The sequence below is a fragment of the Myotis nattereri genome, assembly GCF_964212035.1.
Source record: "Myotis nattereri genome assembly, chromosome: X".
NCBI lineage: Eukaryota > Metazoa > Chordata > Mammalia > Chiroptera > Vespertilionidae > Myotis > Myotis nattereri.
The window spans coordinates 47,637,553-47,658,921 of record NC_138078.1 but is presented as its reverse complement, the minus strand read 5'-3'; positions in this window follow the sequence as shown (position 1 = coordinate 47,658,921).

Sequence of the window (21,369 nt, the reverse complement as noted above, 5' to 3'; positions counted from 1 at the left end):
AAAAAAATATTATGGACAACTCTACTCCAACAAACTAGACAACCTGGAGGAAATGGACATATTCCTAAAAAAAATACAACGTTCCAAAAATCAATCAAGAAGAATCTAAAAATCTCAATAGACCAATAACTATGGAAGAAATTGAAGCTGTCATCAAAAAGCTTCCAGCAAACAAAAGCCCAGGACCAGACGGCTTCACAGGGGAGTTTACCAAACATTCAAGGAAGAACTAAAACCTATCCTCCTCAGACTACTACAAAAAATTCAAGAGGAAGGAACATTTCCAAGCTCATTCTCTGAAGCCAGCATCACCCTAATACCAAAACCAGGTAAAGACAACACAATGAAAGAGAATTACAGGCCAATATCCCTCATGAACATAGATGCCAAAATCCTCAACAAAATCTTAGCAAATCGGATCCAGCAGTACATCAGAAAGATTATACACCATGACCAAGTAGGATTTATCCCAGGGCTGCAAGGATGGTACAATATCCTAAAATCAATAAAAGTGATATATCACATAAACAAATTGAAAGAAAAAAAACACATAGTCATATCAATTGATGAAGAAAAAGAATTTGACAAAATTCAACACCCATTTTTGATAAAAGCTCTCAGCAAGGTGGGAGTAGAAGGATCATACCTCAACATAATAAAAGGCATATATGACAGGCCCACAGCCAACATCATACTCAATGGACAAAAACTAACACTATTTCCCCTAAGAACAGGAACAAGACAGGGATGCCCACTCTCACCACTCCTGTTCAACATAGCACTGGAATTATTAACCATTGCAATTAGACAAGAAGAAAAAATAAGAGGCATCCAAATAGGAAAAGAGGAAGTAAAACTATCCTTATTCGTAGATGACATAATATTATACATGCAAAACCCTAAAGACTCCATCAAAAAACTACTAGACTTTTTTTTTTAAATATGTTTTATTGATTTTCCACAGAGAGGAAGGGAGAGAGACAGAGAGTCAGAAACATCGATGAGAGAGAAACATCGATCAGCCGCCTCCTGCACATCCCCCACCGGGGATATGCCCGCAACTCAGGTACATGCCCTTGACCGGAATCGAACCCGGGACCTCTCAGTCCGCAGGCCGACGCTCTATCCACTGAGCCAGACCAGTTTTGACAAAAAAACTACTAGACTTAATACATGAATTTGGCAATAAAGCAGGATACAAAATTAACCCCAAGAAATCTGAGGCATTTCTATACACCAATAGTGAACTTTCAGAGAGACAGATTATAAAAACAATCCCATTTACCATCACTCCAAAAAAATTACGCTACTTAGGAATAAACTTAACTAAAGAGGTAAAAGACCTCTACTCAGAAAACTGCAGGACGTTGAAAAAAGAGATAGAGGAAGACATAAACAGATGGAAGAACATTCCGTGTTCATGGATTGGTAGAATCAACATCATTAAAATGTCCACACTACACAAAGCAATCTATAAATTCAACGCACTTCCCATTAACATACCAACGGCATACTTCACAGATCTAGAACGAACTCTCCAAAAATTCATCTGGAATAAAAGAAGACCCTGAATAGCTGCAGCCATCCTGAGAAAGAACAAAGTAGGTGGGATCTCAAAACCAGATAGCAAGCTGTATTACAAAGCCACTGTTCTCAAAACGGCCTGATACTGGCACCTGAACAGACATATAGATCAATGGCATAGAACAGAGAGCCCAGAAATCGGCCCGTACCAATATGCTCAAGAAATATTTGACAAAGGAAGCAAGAACATACAATCGAGCCAACTTAGCCAGTTCAAAAAATGGTGTTGGGAAAATTGGACAGATACATGTAAGAAAATGAAACTAGACCACCAACTTACACCATACACAAAAATAAACTCAAAATGGATAAAGGACTTAAATGTACGACGGGAAACCATAAAAATTCTAGAAGAATCCAAAGGCAACAAAATCTCAGACATATGTCGAAGTAATTTCTTCACTGATACAGCTCCTAGGGCACTTGAAACTGTGAAAATCAACAAATGGGACAACATCAAAATAAAAAGCTGCTGCACAGCAAAAGAAAGCATCAACAAAACAACAAGAAAGCCCACTTTGTGGGAAAACATATTTGCCAATGTCATATAAGTTCCTAATCTCCAAAATTTATAGGGAACTCATACAACTCAACAAAAGGGAGATAAACAATCCAATCAAAAAATGGGCAAAGGATCTAAATAGGGCATTCAAAAAGTCAAGAGACATATGAAAACATGCTCAAAGTCACTAATCATCCGAGAGATGCAAATCAAAACAACAATGAGGTACCATCTGACACCTGTCAGAATGGTTATCATCAACAAATCAACAAACGACAAGTGCTGGAGAGGATGAGGAGAAAAAGGAACACTCATGCACTGCTGGTGGGAATGCAGACTGGTGCAGCCACTATGGAAGACAGTAGGGAGTTTCCTCAAAAAACTAAAAATGGAACTCCCATTTGACCCTGTGATCCCACTTCTAGGAATATATCCCAAGAAACCAGAAACACCATTCAGAAAGGATATATGCACTCCTATGTTCATAGCAGCACAATTCACCATAGCTAAGATCTGGGAACAGCCTAAGTGCCCATCAGTAGATGAATGGATTAGAAATCTGTAGTATAGCTACACGATGGAATACTATGCGGCTGTAAAAAAGAAGGAACTCTTACCATTTGCAACAGCATGGATGGAACTGGAGAGCATTATGCTAAGTGAAATAAGCCAGTCAATGAAGGAAAAATACCACATGATCTCACACATTCATTGATAATAAAGACCATTATAAACTTATGAACAATAATAGATTCAGAGGCAGAGCTGCCTCAAACAGATTGTCAATCTGCAGCGGGAAGGCCGGCGAGGATTGCGCGGCAGGAGTGAGGGGGGTAAGAGATCAACTGAAGGACTTGTATGCATTCATATAAGCATCACCAATGGACATAATACACTGGGGGGTAGGCAGGCCAGGGGATTGTCAAGGGCTGGAAAAAAAAGGAGTCATATGTAATATTCTTGGTAATATTTTAAGGAAAAAAACAATTTAAAAGAAAAAAAAGAAATATACCATTGTAATTTTAATAGGGATTTGCATTGAATCTGTATATTGCCTTGAGTAGTATGGACATTTGAACAATATTAATTTTTCCAATCTATAAGCACAGAATATCTTTATATTTATTTGTGTCTTCTGTTATTAAAATGTCTTATAGTTTTTTTAATTAAATCTTTATTGTTCAGATTATTACATTTGTTCTTCTTTTTCCTCCCATAACTCCCCTCCTCCCAGTTCACACCCCACCCTCCGCCCTCACTCCCCACCCACTGTCCTCATCCATAGGTGCACGATTTTTGTCCAGTCTCTTCCTGCTTCTCCCTCACCCCTTTCCTGTCCAAGAAGAGTCAGTACATTCCCTTTCTATGTCCCTGATTCTATTATAATCACCAGTTCATTCTGTTCATCAGAGGATTTATTCACTTGATTCTTAGATTCACTTCATAGATGCGTATTTGTTGTTCATAATTTGTATCTTTACCTTTGTCTTCGTCTTCCTCTTCTTAAAGGATATCTTTCAGCATTTCATGTAGTACTGGTTTGGTGGTGATGAACTCCTTTGCTTTTCCTTATCTGTGAAGCTCTTTTTTAAAAAAAACAAAACATTTTTTTATATATTTTATTGATGTTTTACAGAGAGGAAGGGAGGTAGATAGAGAGTTAGAAACATCGATGAGAGAGAAACATCGATCAGCTGCCTCCTGCACATCTCCTACTGGGGATATGCCCGCAACCCAGGTACATGCCCTTGACCAGAATCGAACCTGGGACCTTTCAGTCTGCAGGCTGACGCTCTATCCACTGAGCCAAACCGGTTTCGGCATCTGTGAAGCTCTTTATCTGACCTTCAATTCTGAATGATAGCTTTGCTGGATAAAGTAATCTTGGTTGTAGGTTCTTGGCATTCATCACTTTGAATATTTCTTGCCACTCTCTTCTGGCCTGCAAAGTTTCTGTTGAGAAATCAGCTGACAGTAGTATTGGTACTCCCTTGTAGGTAATTGACTGTCTTTTTCTTGCTGTTTTTAAGATTCTCTCGTTGTCTTTTGCTCTTGGCATTTTAATTATGTTGTGTCTTGGTGTGGTCCTCTTTGGATTCCTTTTGTTTGGGGTTCTGTTTTCTTCCTGGACTTGTAAGTCTATTTTTTTCACCAGGTAGGGGAAGTTTTCTGTCATTATTTCTTCAAATAGGTTTTCAATATCTTGCTCTCTCTCATCTTCTGGCACCCCTATAATTCTGATGTTGGTACACTTGAAGCTGTCCCAGAGGCTCCTTACACTATCTTCATATTTTCGGATTCTTTTTTCATTTTGCTTTTCTGGTCGGGCGCCTTTTGCTTCTCCGCATTTCAAATCTTTGACTTGATTCTTGCGCTCCTCTGGTCTGCTGTTGATATTCTGTATAATATTCTTTATTTCAGTCAGTGTATGCTTAATTTCTAGTTGATCCTTTATCACAACATCGAGGGTCTCATTAGATTTCTTGTACATCTCATTAAGTTTATCAGCAGTCTCTATAAGACTCTTGAAAGACCTCAAAGGTGTGGTTTTGAATTCTATATCCAGCAGCCTGCTTTCCTCCAGTTCTGTCATTTGTGTCCTATTTTTGTCTTGGCATTTTTTATGCTTCACCGTGTCAATAGAGTGGCTTTCTGTGCTTTGTGTCCCAATTACCTGAAGTAGACACTCTTGGTGCACCCCCTTGTGGTGTTTGTGAGCAGTCTTGTTGTAGCTAAGCCTTGATTGTTGTAGGTAGCACTGGGAGGGATTTGACCTCCTGACCAACTGGCTGTGAGAATCAGCTGTGTCTGCAGTGGGAGAACTTCTGTCCTCTAGGGAGGTGCTAATCTAGACTTTGCCTGAGGCTATCCCGCAAATGCCTTTGTGCAGGGCTTTGGCAGAGCGGGTCCCACAGGATCAACAGGGCAGGTGGAGGGAGCAGTTATGGCTGCACTCAGTCCCATCAGCAGAATCTCTGCCTCTCAGTGTCCCAGCAACTGCTTCAAACCTCGGAGAGAAAGCTGTCCTTGAGTTCCGACCAATGCCAGACAGTCCCTCTTCTCCCATTTGAGTCTGGGTCCCTAGATACTTGCCCAGAATTGGAGTTCAAAGCCTGAGACTCCCTCCCAATTGAAGCAGACAACCGCGCCCTCAGCCGCCAAACTGCTCCGCGCACCTCCACACCTTAGTATTTCACTTCTGCACTGCACCTGTTCTGAGTCTCGGTATGCTTTTCTCTTTCCTCCTAGTTGTGGAATTTCCACTCAGCCAGCCTTCCTGTGGTTCTGGGTGATGTCTGTTCCGACTTTTAGTTGTATTTTTGAAGTGGTTGTGCGAGGCAGCAATCTCCGGTGTTTACTTATGCTGCCATCTTGTTTTCTCCCAATGTCTTATAGTTTTCAGTAAAATAATAATAATAATAATAATAATAATAATAACCTTGAACATAAATGGACTGAATGCTCCAATCAAAAGACATGGAGTGGCTGAATGGATAAGAAAGCATAACCAATATATATGCTGTTTGCAGGAGAAACACCTCAGAATGAGGGCCATATACAGACTGAGAGTGAAGGGATGGAAAAATATCTTTCAGGCAAATGGAAATGAAAAAAAAAGCTTGGGTAGCAACACTTATATTGGACAAAATAGACCTTAAAGTGAAGGCCATCAAAAGAGATAAGGAAGGCCTCTTCATAACACTAAAGTGATCAATACAATAAGAAGATATAAATCTCGTAAAGATATATTCCCCCAACACAGAAGCACCTAAATATATGAAAACATTTCTGGAAGAAATCAAGGGAGAGATCGACAACAATACAATTAGACTAGGGGATTTTAGTAACCTATTGACATCACTGGATAAATCTTCTGGCCAAAAAATCAGCAAAGAAACAGCAGTCCTAACTAACTCACTAGACCAGAAAGACTTAATTGACATCATCAGAACATTTCACTCCAAAGCTAGGGAATAATCATTCTTCTCAAGTGCACATGGGAAGTTTTCAAAAAAAGACCACATATTTGGTCACAAGCAAATTTTCTCCAAATTAAAGAAGACTGATATCATATGAAGCATCTTCTCAGACCACAATGGCCTTTAAGTCAACACAGGAGAGAGAGAGATACACATCCAGAAACCCTGAGAGGAGAGATCATGGGGAGACAAAGAAACAGCCTGAATACAAAAGAAAGGAGGAATCACCAGAAAAGAAAGTAAATTAAATGGATACAAGCAATATGACAGAGAAATAATTCATAGCAATGGTCATTAAGTCGCTGAAAAGGATGGAAGACAAATTCAACAATATGTATAAGAACCAAGAGGAAATAAAGAAGAACTAAGATTAAAGAAAAATGACATTGCTGCAATAAAGAACTCAAAAGAAAGCATCAACAGTAGACTAGAAGAAGCAGAGGACTGCATCAGTGAACTAAAAGACAAGGCAGGAAAAAATACCCAAACAAAGCAGCATCTAGAAAAAATATTTAGAAACAGGAGGAGAGCCTAAGGGAACTCTGGGACAATATGAAATGAAACAACAATCTCATAATAGGGGTGCCAGAAGAAGAGGAAACTGAGCAAGGAATAGAAAACCTGTTTGAAGAAATAATAACAGAAAACTTCCCTTATTTTGGGAAGAAAACACTCACACAAGTCCAAGAAGCTCACAGAGTCCCAAACATGATGAACCACAAAAGATCAACTCCAGGACACATTATAATTAAGTTGGCAAAGTAAGAATATTAAAAGCATCCAGAGAGAGACAAAAAGTTACCTATGAAGGATCCCCCATCAGACTAGAGACTGATTTCTCAAGAGAAACACATCAGGCAAAAAGGGAATAAAATGAAATATACAAAGTCAGGCAAAGCAAGGGTCCAAATCCAAGAATGCTGTAGCCAGCAAGGCTATGAATAAGAATTGAGAGTGAAATTAGGAGCTTCACAGACAATAAAAGGACTAAGGGAGTTTATTACCACCAAACCAGCAATGCAAGAATTGCTAAAGGGTCTGCTATAAAAAGAGGAAATAGGAGGGGAAAAAGGAACACAGGCATAAGGAACAAAAATGACAAGCAACAAGTACCAATCAATAATAACTTTAAATGTAAATGGAATAAATGCCCCAATTAAAAGACATAGAGTGGCTGAGTGGATAAGAAAACATGACCCATATATCACCTGTCTACAGGAAACCAACTTTAGGACAAAAGACTCACACAGACTGTAGGTGAAGGGAAGGAAAAAGGATTTTCAGATGAATGGAAATTTAAAAAAAGCTGGGATAGCAATACTTATATCTGATAAATTATACCTCAAACTGAAGGCCATAACAAGAGATAAGGAAGGCCACTTCATAATACTAAATAGAGCAATTCAACAAGAAGATAAAACTCTGGTAAACATATATGCACACAATACAGGAGCACCCAAATACATTAAAAAAAAAAATTCTGGAGGATACCAAGGGAGAGATTGACAGCAATACAATCATAGTAGGGGACTTTAATACCCCACTAACACCAATGGACAAATCCTCTAAACAAAAAATAAGCCAAGAAATATCAATCCTAAATGACTCACTAGATCAGATGGAATTAATAAACATTTTCAGAACATTCCACCCAAAGCCACAGAATATACATTCTTCTCAAGTGAACATGTGCCATTTTCAAAGATAGACCGCATATTGTGGCACAGGCAAAGTCTCTTAAAATTCAAGAAGATAAAAATCATATCAAGCATTATCTCAGATCACAATGGCATAATACTAGAAATCAACTACAATAAACACAATCAAAAACATAAAACACCTGGAGGATAAATAGCATACTTTCAAACATTGATTAGGTTATCAAAGTGATCAAAGAAGAAATAAAAAGCATCATGGCAACAAATGACAATGAAAAAACAACAATCCAAAATCTATGTGACACAGGGAAAGCAGTCTTGAGACTAAAGTTCATAGCTATGCAAGCCTATCTCAAAAAACAATAAAAGATGGTAATAAATTATCTAACCCTACAGCTCAAAGAGTTAGAAAGAGAGCAACAAGAAAAGCCCAGCATAAGCAGAAGGAAGGAAATAATAAAGATCAAAGCAGAGATAAATGACATATAGACCAAAAGACAATAAAAAGATCAACAAAACCAAGAGCGGTTCATTAAATGGATGAACACGATTGATGAACCTCCAGCCAGTCTCACCCAGAAGCAAAGAGAGAGGTCCAAATAAACAAAATCAGAATGAAAGTGGCACGGTAACAAATAATCCCACAGAAATACAAATGATTATGAAAAAAATACTATGAACAACTCTATTCCAACAAAATGGACAACTTAGATGAAATGGACATATTCTTACAAAAAATAAAAGCTCCCAAAACTCAATCATGAAGAATAAGAAAACCTGAATAGGCCAAAAACTACCAAAGTAATTGAATCAGTGATCAAAAAAATCTTCCAAGAAACAAAAGCCATGGTCTGGACAGCTTTACAGGGGAATTCTACCAAGCATTCAAAGAAGAGCTAAAAATATCCTCCTCAGACCATTTTAAAAAATTCAAGAGGAAGGCACACTTTCAAGTGCTTTCTATGAAGCCAGCATTACCCTAATACAAAACCAGGTAAACACACCACAAAAAAAGAGAACTATAAGCCAGTATCCTTGATGAACATAGATGCTAAAATCCTCAAAAAAATTCTACCAAATCGTATTCACCATTACACTGGAAAGATCATACATACCATAACCAAGCGGGATTTATTCCAGGGATGCAAGGATGGTACAACATTTGCAAATCAATAAAGGTAATACATCACATAAACAAAATGATTTGCAAAAATCACATAATCATATCAATCGATGCAGAAAAAGCATTGGACAAAATCCAACAGCCTTTCTTCATAAAAACTCTCCGCAAAGTGGAAAAAGAGGGATCATACCTCAACATAATAAAAGCCTTATATCACAAACCTACAGCCAACATCATTCTCATTGGGCAAAAACTAAACTAAATTCCCCTAAGAATGGGAACAAGACAGAGATGCTCACACTCACCACTCCTGTTTGATATATTACTGGAAGTTCTAGCCACAGAAATCAGACAAGATGAAGCAAAAAAAGACATCCAAATTGGAAAAGAACAAGTAAAAATATCCTTATTCACAGGTGACATGTTACTATACATAGAAAACCCCAGAGGAGAACCAAGATGGCGGCATAGGTTAATGCCAGAGTTTGCTGCTTTGAACAACTACTTCAAAAGTGAAACCAAAAAATGGAAGGGACATCACCCAGAACCACAGGAACGCTGGCTGAGTGGAAGTCCTACAACTAGGAGGAAAGAGAAATGCATACGGACACTCAGAGGAGGCGCAGTGCTGAAGTCAAATTCTGAGGTGCGGAGTGCGTGGAGTGGGATGGCGGCGGAGGGCAAGGTTGGCGTTTTCAATCGGGAGGAAGTCGCAGACTCTGAGCTCCAGATATAGGCGAGTCTTTAGGGACCCAGACTCAAACGGGAGAAGTGGGAATGTCTGGCTTCTGTCAGAGCGAGTGAAGCTTTTTCTCCGAGGTTTGCAGCTGTTGCTGGGACTCAGAGAGGCAGAGCCCCTGGGGACAGGACTGAGAGCCACCATAACTGCTCTCTCCGGCCCACCCAGTTGATCCTGTGCGACCCACCCCGCCCAAGCCCTGCACAGAGGCATTTGCCGGATAGCCTCAGGCAAAGGCTAGATTAGCACCTTCTGAGAGGACAGAAGTTCTCTCACTGCAGACACAGATGATTCTCATAGCCACTTGGCCTGGAGGTCAAACCCTCCCTGGTAATAGCTACAACAATCAAGGTTTAACTATAAGACTTGCACACGGAGACCACTAGGGGGTGCACCAAGGAAGAATAACAAAATGAGGAGACAAAGAAACAGGACAAAATTGTCAATGGAAGATATAGAGTTCAGAACCACACTTTTAAGGTCTCTCAAGAACTGTTTAGAAGCCGCCGATAAACTTAATGAGATCTACAAGAAAACTAATGAGACCCTCGATCTTATATTGGGGAACCAACTAGAAATTAAGCATACACGGACTGAAATAACGAATATTATACAGACTCCCGACAGCAGACCAGAGGAGCGCAAGAATCAAGTCAATGATTTGAAATGCGAGGAAGCAAAAAACACCCAACCGGAGGGGCGGAATGAAAAAAGAATCCAAAAATGTGAGGATAGTGTAAGGAGCCTCTGGGACAGCTTCAAGCGTACCAACATCAGAATTATAGGGGTGCCAGAAGATGAGAGAGAGCAAGATATTGAAAACCTATTTGAAGAAATAATGACAGAAAACTTCCCCCACCTGGTGAAAGAAATGGACTTACAGGTCCAAGAAGTGTGGAGAACCCCAAACAAAAGGAATCCAAAGCGGACCACACCAAGACACATCATAATTAAAATGCCAAGAGCAAAAGATAAAGAGAGAATCTTAAAAACAGCAAGAGAAAGAAACTCAGTTACCTACAAGGGAATACCCATACGACTGTCAGCTGATTTCTCAACAGAAACTTTGCAGGCCAGAAGGGAGTGGCAAGAAATATTCAAAGTGATGAATACCAAGAACCTACAACCAAGATTACTTTATCCAGCAAAGCTATCATTCAGAATTGAAGGTCAGTTAAAGAGCTTCATAGATAAGGAAAAGCTAAAGGAGTTCATCACCACCAAACCAGGATTATATGAAATGCTGAAAGGTATCCTTTAAGAAGAGGAAGAGGAAGAAAAAGGTAAAGATACAAATTATGAACAACAAATATGAATCTATCAACATGTGAATCTAAGAATCAAGTGAATAAATCATCTGATGAACAGAATGAACTGTTGATTATAATAGAATCAGGGACATAGAAAGGGAATGGACTGACTATTCTTGTGGGGGAAAGGGGTGTGGGAGATGCGGGAAGAGACTGGACAAAAATCGTGCACCTATGGATGAGGACAGTGGGTAGGGAGTGAAGGCGGAGGGTGGGGCGGGAACTAGGAGGAGGGGAGTTATGGGGGGAAAAAAAGAGGAACAAATGTAATAATCTGAACAATAAAGATTTAATTAAAAAGAAAAAAAAAGAAGAAAAAAAAAGAAAGAAAACCCCAAAGACCCCATCAAAAAACTACTGGACCTAATAAATGAATCTGGCAATGTAGCAGGATACAAAATAAACACCCAGAAATCTATGGCCTTTTTATACAATAATAATGAACTCAAAGAAAGAGAATCAAAACAAAGAAGAACAAACAAAAAACATATCCATTTACCATTGCACACAAAAAAATTAAGATACCTAGGAATAAACTTAACAGAGGACATAAAATATCTGTACTCTAAAAACTACAGGACACTGAAAAACGAGATAGAGGAAGACATAAACAAATGGAAGAGAGGAGAAAAAAATGGCGGACGTGTTGGCGCCTTGTCCCGGAGCAGATAAGGGTGAGCAGCTGAAACGGGTAACATACAGCCGGAATAAGCAGAGGAGATTCAGCTGAGAGACAGTCTGCGGCCAGGAAAGACAGAGAACTCCTAGAAAAAGGGAATGGTTAGAGACTGAGGCTGAAACCTCTCCCGGTGCGCCAGCTCAACCTCGGAGACCATGCCATCTTGAGTGGCTGTTACCTGTGTCCAGAGATCAGCTACTAACCCAGAAGCAAGGGCTCTCAAGCAGCGCGACTACGTGAACTCAGAGGATCCCTGCTTCTCCCCACAGAAAGGTTAGACTTCCCCCAAAGGTGCGGTTTGCAATTTATGTTGGAGAGTGGAATGCACGTGGGGGGAGGATCTGCGCCCCACAAAGTCCGCGGCCTTCGCGGCCACTGTGACCCCATGAGTGTGGAAGGGCTCCCCAGGGCTGCTGGCAGAAGGGAATGCTATAAATAAGCCCACAGTTGGAATGGATGCAAACAGGCAGCCTCAGATTTTGCCAGTCAGCTGGCTACTTGGTGCCAGGGGCCAGAGCGCGTGGAGTCCTGCGAGTCCACACAGCTTCCCAGGCTCTTGTTTTTACACTTCCTCTTAAATCTGTGCGTTTGATTGTTGAACTCAGTGCATGGGATTACCCAGTTGGGCTCACTCGCAGAGCCCGTAAGGGAAGGCTGTTTTTGGGGAGCCTGAAAAACAGAGCTGGGAGTGATGCCTGGGGAACCAGCTCTTGGCGGAGGACTTTCCCAAGCCAGTTTCAGGTACAATAGAGAACACCTGGTCAGAGAGAACTTATAGCCTCAAAGGTCAGTCCCGAAACACTGCCACCCAGAGGCAGAGCCACGAACTGACTCTTCTGTAAACACAGATAAAGGCTGTCTGGGAAACCAATACAGCCTGCCTTAAAATCAGGACTGTGACTTACAACACGTAGGAACAGTATATCAGAGGGAAATTCAACATTCTCCTGAGTACCTGGTGTGTCCAAAAGAAGAGTAGAAGATCTGAAGCACCTTCATTACTGCACATTTTTAATTATTTTTTTATTATTTTTTCACCTTTTAACTAAGAAACCATTTTTTTCTTTTTTCTTTTTTTTAAATTAAATCTTTATTGTTCAGATTATTACATTTGTTCCTCTTTTTTCCCCCCATAACTCCCCTCCTCCCAGTTCCCGCCCCACCCTCCGCCTTCACTCCCTACCCACTGTCCTCATCAATAGGTGCACGATTTCTGTCCAGTCTCTTCCCGCATCTTCCACACCCCTTTCCCCCACAAGAATAGTCAGTCCATTCCCTTTCTATGTCCCTGATTCTATTATAATCAACAGTTCATTCTGTTCATCAGATGATTTATTCACTTGATTCTTAGATTCACATGTTGATAGATTCATATTTGTTGTTCATAATTTGTATCTTTACCTTTTTCTTCCTCTTCCTCTTCTTAAAGGATACCTTTCAGCATTTCATATAATCCTGGTTTGGTGGTGATGAACTCCTTTAGCTTTTCCTTATCTGTGAAGCTCTTTATCTGACCTTCAATTCTGAATGATAGCTTTGCTGGATAAAGTAATCTTGGTTGTAGGTTCTTGGTATTCATCACTTTGAATATTTCTTGCCACTCCCTTCTGGCCTGCAAAGTTTCTGTTGAGAAATCAGCTGACAGTCATATGGGTATTCCCTTGTAGGTAACTGAGTTTCTTTCTCTTGCTGCTTTTAAGATTCTCTCTTTGTCTTTTGCTCTTGGCATTTTAATTATGATGTGTCTTGGTGTGGTCCGCTTTGGATTCCTTTTGTTTGGGGTTCTCCACACTTCTTGGACCTGTAAGTCCATTTCTTTCACCAGGTGGGGGAAGTTTTCTGTCATTATTTCTTCAAATAGGTTTTCAATATCTTGCTCTCTCTCATCTTCTGGCACCCCTATAATTCTGATGTTGGTACGCTTGAAGCTGTCCCAGAGGCTCCTTACACTATCCTCACATTTTTGGATTCTTTTTTCATTCCGCCCCTCCGGTTGGGTGTTTTTTGCTTCCTCGCATTTCAAATCATTGACTTGATTCTTGCGCTCCTCTGGTCTGCTGTCGGGAGTCTGTATAATATTCGTTATTTCAGTCCGTGTATGCTTAATTTCTAGTTGGTTCCCCAATATAAGATCGAGGGTCTCATTAGTTTTCTTGTAGATCTCATTAAGTTTATTGGCGGCTTCTAAACAGTTCTTGAGAGACCTTAAAAGTGTGGTTCTGAACTCTATATCTTCCATTGACAATTTTGTCCTGTTTCTTTTTCTCCGCATTTTGTTATGCTTTCTTGGTGCACCCCCTAGTGATCTTTGTGTGCAGTCTTGTAGTTAAGCCTTGATTGTTGTAGCTAATACCAGGGAGGGTTTGATCTCCAGGCCAAGTGGCTGTGAGAATCATCTGTGTCTGCAGTGAGAGAACTTCTGTCCTCTCAGAAGGTGCTAATCTAGCCTTTGCCTGAGGCTATCCGGCAAATGCCTCTGTGCAGGGCTTGGGCGGGGTGGGTCACACAGGATCAACTGGGTGGGCTGGAGAGAGCAGTTATGGTGGCTCTCAGTCCTGTCCCTAGGGGCTCTGCCTCTCTGAGTCCCAGCAAGCTCAGAGAGAAAGCTGCACTCACTCTGACCATAGCCAGACATTCCTGCTTCTCCCGTTTGAGTCTGGGTCCCTAAAGACTCGCCTATATCTGGAGCTCAGAGTCTGCGACTTTCTCCCGATTGAAAACACCAACCTTTCCCTCCACCGCCATCCCACTCCACGCACTCCGCACCTCAGAATTTGACTTCAGCACTGCGCCTCCTCTAAGTGTCCGTATGCGTTTCTCTTTCCTCCTAGTTGTAGGACTTCCACTCAGCCAGTGTTCCTGTTGTTCTGGGTGATGTCCGTTCCGTCTTTTTGTTTCACTTTTGACGTAGTTGTTCAAGGCAGCAAACTCCGGTGTTAACCTATGCCGCCATGTTGGTTCTCCCATTTTTTTCTATTTTCATCACCTGATTTTACCCTTTTAATTACTACATTTTTATTTTTATTTTTAACCAGTATTATTACTGTTACCATTTTACCATTTTTTAAAGTGTCATTTTATTTTCTACTTATTTTATTTTGGGACTAGTGTTCTCCAATCTATTTTCATCGTTCCTTTAGCATCATTTTCCTCTACCTCAATTTTGCCTCTGTGCTAAAACCCTCTTCCCCACTTTTCCCGTTTTGCTGTCCTGTTTCTCTTACTCTGTTCCTGCTTTAGATTTTCCCTATTCTTTTTACTCCCTGTCTGAATTTCACCCTACTCAAATATCCTATTTCCAATCACCTGCTCTAAATCCTTATACACCTCTCCCGTATCTTTCTTCACTATCCAAATTTTTTTCTTCTTTTCTCTATTTTTTTGTTGTTGTTTGCTTGATTGTTGAGTATATCGAGGTGTGTTTTTTTTAAGGATTGTACCCCACCCCCGGTTATTTTTGTGCTCCTGTTTTCCCTTGCCTTGCTTGATATTATTGGTTGTTTGTAGTTTATATTCATCTCCAGGGATCCATTGCTGGAATTTGTTGGGATTAGTGGTGGTTCTATCGGAGTTTTCTCATCATATAAATAGTCTCCTCCCCTCTTCGACCTCATTCTCTTTTCTCTCTTACTTTTTTTTTTCTTTTCTGTTTTCTCTTCTATCTTTTTCTCTTCTTTTTTCCTTATCCCCCACCTCTCTTAGCTCAGGCGGCCACCTTTATTTGGGGTTATTAATACCGTAAATATATTTGTGTTCAGTGCTTGGTACATTATGCCTTGTTGTGTTGTATTTTGTGCCTTTAAATCAACGCAGCGAAACCACACAACAGCAGCCTCCTGATCACCACACGCTCTGGCTGAGGAACAGTTGCTATGTGAGAAGCCTCCCCGCAAAAGCCAGAAGAACCACCACACCTGTGAACAGCACCCACCAGAGGACCTGCTACCAACGGAGGAGCAGCTGCTACCACAACTGCCCCAGGAGCACCCACAGCCCAAGGAGCCATTGCCACCCAGGGAGCAGCCACTGAATGACTCGATATCTATATATGTTGGTGAGATAACACATGGGTAGACAAAGAAACCCCCAAAGGAAAGAAAAGGAAGACTCACCTGGAAAGCAGCTAAGTGATACAGAGGCATGCAACTTCACAGAAAAAGAATTCAGAATAAGGATCCTAAAGTGCATAAACTGGATAGAGGAAAAAATCAACAACATATACAAGAAGCAAGAAGAAACAGATGAAAAATCAACAACTTAAGTAAGACCCAAGAAGAAATGAAGAGCGATATACCAGCAATAAAAAACACCATTGAAAGTATCAAGAATAGACTAGGAGAAGCCGAGGACCAAATTAGTGAATTAGAAGACAAGGAAGCAAAACACACCCAAACTGTACTTCAATTGGAGAAAAAAATTAAAAGACAGGAGGAGAGCCTAAGGGAGCTTTGTGACAACACGAAATGAAACAACATATGAATATTAGGGGTGCCAGAACAACAGAAAGAGAAACAAGGATTAGAAAACCTATTCGACGAAATAATGTCAGAAAACTTCCCTGAGGTAGGGAAGAAAAAAGTCACACAAGTCTAGAGAGTCCCAAACAAGGTGAACCCAAAAAGACCCACACCAAGACACATCATAATTACCATGGCAAATGTTCAGGAAAAAGAGAGAATCTTACAGGCTGCAAGAGAGAGACGTAAAGTTACATACAAGGGATATCCCATTAGATTATCAAATGATTTCTCAACAGAAACACATCAGGCCAGAAAAGAATGGATGGAAATTTACAAAGTGATGCAAAGCAAAGGACTGAATACAAGAATACTCTATCCAGCAAGGCTATCATTCAAAATTGAAGGGGAAATAAGAAGCTTCACAGACAAAAAAAAGGCTAAGGGATTGTATCACAACCAAGCCAGCAATGCAAGAAATGCTAAAGGGACTGGTGTAAAACGAAGAAATAAAAAGCTCAGAAAGAAAACAGCCACACAAAAAAAGAAATGGCTACAAACAAGTACCTTTCAATAATAACTTTACATGTATACGGAATAAATGCTCCAACCAAAATACATCCAGTGGCTGATTGGATAAAAATCATGACCCATACATTTGCTGTCTACAAGAGATCCACCTCAGAAGAAGGGACTCACAGAGACTGATAGTGAAGGGATGGAAAAATATCTTTCAGGCAAATGGAAATGAAAAGAAAGATGGGGTAGCAATACTTATATCGGACAAATTAGACCTCAAAGTGAAGGCCATAACAAGAGATAAGGAAGACCACTTCATAATATTAAAGGGATCAATACAACACGAAGTTACAACCCTGGTAAATATATACGCACCCACTGCAGGAGCACCCAAACACATTAAAAAAACTCCAGCAAGATATATCAAAGGAGAGATCGGCAACAAATCAATCATAGTAGGGGAGTTTAATACACCATTGACACCACTGGATAAATCCTCTAGACAAACAATCAGCAAAGAAACAGCGATCTTAAATGACTCACTAGATCAGATGGACTTAATTGACAACTTCAGAACACTTCACCCCAAAGCCACGGAATATATATTCCACTCAGATGCTCATGGGACAGATTCAAAAATAGAGCACATGTTGGTCCACAAGCAAAGTCTCCCAAATTCAAGAAGATTGAAATCATACCAAGCATATTCTCAGAACACAAGGGCATAATATTAGAAATAAACTAAAATAAAAACAACCCAAAATACTCTAACACCTGGAACCTGAAGAGCATGTTAAGAAATATTGATTTGGTCACCTATGATATCAAGGAAGAAATTAAAAACATCCTGGAAACTAATGACAATGAAAACACAACAATCCAAAACCTAGGGAACACAATGAAAGCAGTCCTGAGAGGGAAGTTTATAGCTCAACAGGCCTATCTCAAAAAACAAACAAACAAACAAACAAACAAACAAAAACATGAAAAAATGATAGTAAATCATCTAACTCTACAACTCAAAGAATTAGAAAGAGAGCAACAAGAAAACCCCAGAGTGAGCAGAAGGAAGGAGATAATAAACTTTAGAGCAGAAATAAATGACATAGAGACCAAAAAACAATACAGAAAATCAATGAAACCAAGATCTGGTTCTTCGAAAGGATAAACAAGATTGACAAACCTCTAGCCAGGCCTCAAAAAGCAAAGAGAGAGGACCCAAGTAAACAAAATCAGAAATGATAGAGGCGAAATAACAAGAGACCCCACAGAAATACAAATGATTGTTAGAAAATACTATGGACAACTCTGCTCCAACAAACTAGGCAACCTGGAGGAAATGGACAAATTCCTAGAAAAATACAACATTCCAAAACTCAATCAGGAAGAATCTAAAAATCTCAACAGGCTAATAACTATGGAAGAAATTGAAGCAGTCATCAAAAAGATTCCAGCAAACGAAAGCCCAGGACCAGATGGCTTCAGAGGGGAGTTTTACCAAACATTCAAGGAGGAACTAAAACCTATCCTCCTCAGACTACTACAAAAAATTCAAGAGGATGGAACACTTCCAAGCTCTTGGAAGCCAGCATCACCCTAATACCAAAACCTGGTAAAGACAACACAATGAAAGAGAGTTACAGGCCAATATCCCTCATGAACATAGATGCCAAAATCCTCAAGAAAATCTTAGCAAATTGGATCCAGCAGTACATTAGAAAGATCATGCACGATGACCAAGTAGGATTTATCCCAGGGATGCAAGGATGGTACAATATCTGCAAATCAATAAATGTGATACATCACATAAACAAATTGAAAGAAATAAACCACATGGTCATATCATTTGTGCATAAAAAGCATTTGACAAAATCCAACACCCATTTTTGATAAAAGCTCTCAGCAAGGTGGGAGTCGAAGGATCATACCTCAACATAATAAAAGCCATATATGACAGGCCCACAGCCAACATCATACTCAATGGACAAAAACTAACACCATTTCCCCTAAGAACAGGAGCAAGACAGGGATGCCCCCTCTCACCACACCTGTTCAACATAGTACTGGAAGTGTTAGCCATTGCAATTACACAAGAAGAAGAAATAAAAGGCATCTAAATTGGAAAAGAAGAAGTAAAACTGCCCTTATTTGCAGACAACATGATATTATACATACAAAAACCTAGAGACTCCATCAAAAAACTACTCGAATTAATACATGAATTTGGCAATGTAGCTGGATACAAAATTAACCCCAAGAAATCTGAGGCATTTCTATACACCAATAGTGAACTTTCAGAAAGAGAGATTATAAAAACAATCCCATTTACCATCGCACCAAAAAAATTCAGCTACCTAGGAATAAACTTAACTAAAGAGGTAAAAGACCTCTACTCAGAAAACTGCAGGACGTTGAAAAAAGAGATAGAGGAAGACATAAACAGATGGAAGAACATACCGTGTTCATGGATTGGTAGAATCAACATCATTAAAATGTCCATAGTACCCAAAGCAATCTATAAATTCAACGCAATTCCCATTAAAATACCAATGGCATACTTCACAGATCTAGAACGAACTCCCCAAAAATCCATTTGGAATAAAAAAAGACCCCAAATAGCTGCAGCAATACTGAGAAAGATCAAAGTAGGTGGTATCTCAATATCAGATATCAAGATGTATTACAAAGCCACTGTTCTCAAAACTGCCTGGTATTGACACAAGAACAGACATATAGATCAATGGAATAAAATAGAGAGCCCAAAATTGGCCCGAACCAATATGCTCAAGAAATATTTGACAAAGGAAGCAAGAACATACAATGGAGCCAAGATAGTCTCTTCAATAAATGGTGTTGGGAAAATTGGACAGATATATGCAAGAAAATGAAACTAACCACCAACTTACACCATACAGAAAAATAAACTCAAAATGGATAAAGGACTTAAATGTATGACAGGAAACCATAAAAATTCTAGAAGAATCCAAAGGCAACAAAATCTCAGACATATGCCGAAGAAATTTCGCCACTGATACAGCTCCTAGGGCACTTGAAACTAAAGAGAAAATGAACAAATGGACTACATCAAAATAAAAAGCTTCTGCACAGCAAAAGAAACCATCAACAAAACAACAAGAAAACCCACTGCGTGGGAAAACATATTTGCCAATGTTATATCTGATAAGGGCCTAATCTCCAAAATTTATAGGAAACTCATACAACTTAACAAAAGGAAGATAAACAATCCAATCAAAAAATGGGCAAAGGACCTAAATAGACACCTTTCAAAAGAGGACATCCAGAAACCTAAGAGACATATAGAAACATGCTCAAAGTCACTAATCATCCGAGAGATGCAAATCAAAACAACAATGAGGTACCATCTCACACCTGTCAGAATGGTATCATCAAAAAATCAACAAACAACAAGTGTTGGAGAGGATGTGGAGAAAAAGGAACCCTTCTGCACTGCTGGTGGGAATGCAGACTGGTGCAGCCACTGTGGAGAACAGTATGGAGCTACCTCAGAAGACTAAAAATGGAACTCCCATTTGACCCTGTGATCCCACTCCTAGGAATATATCCCAAGAAACCAGAAACGCCAATTAGAAAGGATATATGCACCCCTATGTTCATGGCAGCACAATTCACCATAGCTAAGATTTGGAAACAACCTAAGTGCCCATCAGCAGATGAGTGGACTAGAAAACTGTGGTACATATACACAATGGAATACTATGCTGCGGTAAAAAAAGGGAACTCTTGCCTTTTGCAACAGCATGGATGGAACTGGAGAGCATTATGCTAAGTGAAATAAGCCAGTCAGAGAAAGATAAATACCACATGATCTCACTCATTTGTGGATTATAGAGAACAACATAGACTGATGAAAAAAGACAGACCCAAAGACTGAGAAACAGCGATCAGGCTATCAATCCCCAGAAGGAAAGTAGGGGAGGGCGGGGGTAAGGGGAAGAGATCAACAGAAGGACTTGTATACATGTATATAAGCCAAACCAATGGACATGGACAACGGGGGGATGGGAGCATGAGTTTGTGTGTGGGGGGGGGAGGTTGGGGGTTAAAGGGGGGGATGAGGACACATTTGTAATACCTTAACTAATAATAATAAAAAAAAATCAACAAACGACAAGTGCTGGAGAAGATGTGGAGAAAAAGTAACACTTGTGCACTGCTGGTGGGAATGCAGACTGATGCAGCCACTATGGAAGACAGTATGGTGTTTCAATGGGGCATCAATTGGGGGAAAAGAAGACCAATGTAAAACTTTATACAATAATAATAATAATAACAACAACAACAATGAATTAGTGCTGAAAAAAATAGGAGACATTTGTCCTTGCAATATCTTTACTAATGCAGCTCCTAGGACAATGGAAACTAAGGAGAAAATAAACAAATGGGACTACATCAAAATAAAAAGCTTCTGCACAGCAAAATAAACCATCAAAAAACAATAAGAAAGCCCACTGCATGGGAGAACATATTTTCCAATGCTATCACCGATAAGGGTTTAATCTCCAACATTTACAAGGCATTCATACAACTTAACAAAAGGAGGTAAACAATCAAAAATGACCAAAGGTCCTAAATAGACACTTTTTGAAAGAGAACATACAGAAGGACAAGAGACATATGAAAATGTGCTCAAAGTCACTAATCATCTGAGAGATGTAAATCAAAATAATAATGCATTAAACAGATTGTCAAACTACAGCAGGAAGTCTGGCGAGGGTTGGGGGTGGTGGTGTAAGAGATCAATCAACCAAAGGACTTGTATGCATGCATATAAGCATA